The sequence below is a fragment of the Heterodontus francisci genome, chromosome 17 (assembly GCF_036365525.1).
Source record: "Heterodontus francisci isolate sHetFra1 chromosome 17, sHetFra1.hap1, whole genome shotgun sequence".
Classification (NCBI taxonomy): Eukaryota; Metazoa; Chordata; class Chondrichthyes; order Heterodontiformes; family Heterodontidae; genus Heterodontus; species Heterodontus francisci.
In genome coordinates, this window is record NC_090387.1 from 95264146 (window position 1) to 95267721 (window position 3576).

Consider the following 3576-nt stretch of genomic DNA (forward strand, 5'->3'; position numbering starts at 1 on the left):
GATGTCAAGAGATTGTTCTGCACATGTGCGCAGCTGGGAGCACTCTGATGACGTCGGTGCACCAGATGTGTTGTCAGGAGTCACTTTATTCTCCCAATTGATCCTTGTGGAGGACACAGCAGAAAAGATCTGCTGTCACTTGCATCCTCCGCATGTCAACGGGATCTGTGACCAAGAGGAGCATGTCATTGGTGTACGTCGAGAGGACGACCCGTGTGCCCGGCCCATGCAGAGCCAAACCCGCCAACCTACTGCAAAGCAGGCACAGGAATGGCTGCACACATGGTATATAATTGGCTGGACATGGGGCATCTCTGACGTACTCCGCTCCCAAAGTGAAGCTGTGCCGTCAAGGATCTGTTAACTTTGACCAGACACACTGCAGCAGCGTATAAAAGCCAGAATCGGGCCACAAGATGTGGTCTGAGTTTGAACACACACCGAGTCCTGAAAAGATATTTGTGATCCACCCTGTCGACCGCCTTCTCCTGATTGAGGGAGAGAAAGGTGGCCGACAGGCCAGTCCTCTGGGAAAGATGGATCAGCTTCCGGACCAGGTGGATCTTTCAATAGCCTTGTATGATTCAGGGGGAGAGGGGACTAGAAATAGAGAGATTGGGCGAGGGGTGATGGAGAGAGAGGCAGCATGCGAGAGGAGAGGCTCGAAGTGTAAATCTTTGATGATCTCCATTTCTGATCCAGTATAATATTTTGCTTTATTGGTGAGCTTTGTGATTTTGGTGAATTTTTCTCCTGGAATTGAATGAGTTTCCTTCCCTTGTGTTCTAACAGAGCTGTACTGTACAGGCCAGGCAGCAGGAGATACAGACTCCTTCCCTGGGCAAGCAAGCCCTTTAAGCAGTGACTGCACACTGTCTCCACACTTCGCTGCTCAGTGAATGACCTGGTCAGAGTCTGCCTGTGGAGACGGTTGGGGCATATCTTCAATAAGGACCATCGGGAGATTGGGACAAAGCACCTTCATCCTCTCAGTACTGTGCACAAATTAAAAACAAGACAAAGAACTGCTGCCTAAAGCACTGCCGGCTATGGGAGAGGACAGGGACTGCTGGGAGTCCTGGAAGAGGATAACTTTTCAAAGCCTGAACACAAGGGCATTAGAGGCATGGGACAGAGCAGGCCTGAGAGGGAAGGACAGTTTACAGACATTCAGCAATCTAACTCAGGAGAATTGGTGCTGCTTTTGTCTCCAGTGTGTACAAAGTCCGGCCACGTCGCTGAAGAGAACATTTACTTTGAAAACATTCTTGGTATCTGTACATAGGATTTTGTACACAGGTTAATGCCTAGATAGACTGACACAAGGATACCTTCCCTCTGAAGATTGAGAATACTCTCCATCTAATGTTGGTATCCAATCAAAGTCACTTTATAATGGTTACTAAGTTCTGTTTCAGAAGGGCTTTCTGTGCTTTTATTGGATCACAAGCTCCTTTCAGTGTTGGGTCTTCTCTACATAACCTGAAGTGAGGCAAGTGCTGATTTGTCCTCTTGATTCACTGGCCTCTCAGCAACTCCAACTTCTTTCAGATATGCTGGGTTTGTTGTTGTTTGAAATGGATACATGTGGGTTGATGGGTCCAGTTACTGCCTTAATCCTATGTTTGATGTTTGCTTGTTAAGTGTCCTTCAGAATTCCCAGCCACAGCTTAATCTAGCAGCAGAGCTGCTGAGCCGACCAACTCACACCACCTCCCAGCAGGATAGGATCAGCCCTGTAACTAGGGCCAGGCACACAACGGACTGAATCTAACTGAACCAAACCCCCACAGCATCAGTCTAACTGGAGCTGGTACTTAGTGCTCGGTGTGACTCAGTAACCCCAACAGCGATTGCACTCAGCATCACTCTGGCGGGTGGGCTAGCAAGTATGTACAGGGTGTGTGGGGCAGCCTGCCCATGGTGTCTCCTCACTTTGCCTGGTTTCACTGGGAGTTTACTATGTTGTGGCTGAAGTCTGTTAGAAGCTCAACATATCACTAAACAGCAATGCTGAAAGGGGATGTTGTACACCACACAAGGTAGCTCTGCCCCACCTCTTACACAGCCTGTCCTGCACAGCCCTTACCACTCCTCCCTCACACATCCTGTCCCCCTCCTTCATCCCTCCCCAGAATGGTCAGGATCACTGCTACCCCACCCCCTGCCAGCCAAAGTGAAATATTAAAGGCAGTCTGAGTGAAAGAAAGACATTAGCTGGCTGCCATTGTGTGTTCTACAACCTCTGTCTTGGCTGGTGTGCAGCATGCTGGAGTACACAGAGGCTGGTAAGGACAGGCCCAAGTGTTGATTTAAAACCCAAACTGCTGGAGTCCACTAACCCAGCTCTCCCAGTAGCTTCTGGATCTTTGCAGTCCACCTCCCTCAGCCCTTGGTCCCAGCCACCTTCTCTCCCCTCACCCTGGTCTTCAGGTTCCAGCCGAGGTATGGAGTTACAGCAGGCTACCTTGACTTTGGAAGCTCCTGTAGCGGGGTCCCATCTGCAGCAGCTGGAACTCAGCCCTTGCCAGAAGAGTGAGGCCCTCTAACTTTGACCAGGTTGGGTGGTGTGTGTGGGAATTACACTGCCAGAAGGTACAGAGCAGCCTGAAGTGTGAGTGAAGTAGACAGGTATCTGGAAGGGAAGCGTATCCCTCATCAGCTGCCAGTGTTACCCATCAGACAGGCAGCTGGAAAGGGCACCAAGGCCAGTGCCCAGGCTGCACTCTCGTTCTCCAGTGACCCTCGCCACTGTATCCCCTGGAGACAGGTCCTCCAACCACTCCTGTTAGCTCGGGATTGGGAGGGGTGGTCGTGCTGGGTCAGTCAGCAATCACATGTTAAAACAGGCTGCTCAGGAAATCTGCAGTGAACTGTGCACTGGGACAATGATATAACCACTAAGGGACTATCACACACAGCTCCTGCAATCTTTAATTACTGTGGGGGACAGGAGCAGAGTCAGACTGAACACCTCACAAATACACCAATCCTAATATCCCTCAGCGGCACATACAAAACCAGCTGCCAAAAGGATGATGAAACATAAAGTCAGACCATCCATTGCAATCCTCTCTCAGACATGTCCTCCTTTAGCAAGAGCGTTCCTGTAACATGGAACAATGTTAATGCTTCGTCCTCATGCTGACCATAGCCCTCTCCTGGCCATGCATACTGCTCCCAGCTGCCAGCTGCACAGTGCCTAGCCAGGGGAGACACAAAGCAGCCTCAGGAGCAGCAGCAAGCACATCAGAAACACAGATACCTCAGTAAGACAGTGTGAGAGCAGGGCCAGGAATATGTCACAGTTACTAAAGTGTGAAGACTTAACAACCTCAGAGGGTCAGCTGTTCCGGAACAGGCGACAGCAGACAGTGTACCTTAGTACCTGTGTCCCATCTCCACCTCATCTTGGGCCACAGTGTGTTAAGCAACATACATTTATTTGCAGCATGAACAGATCCACATTATACTCTTCTCATTGTCTGCTGGCATGTGACTAGAATTAGCAGCTGTTTCTAACCGCAGCACAGAATCTGCACCTCTTCAATAAAGTGCAAAATATCTCACACTGCA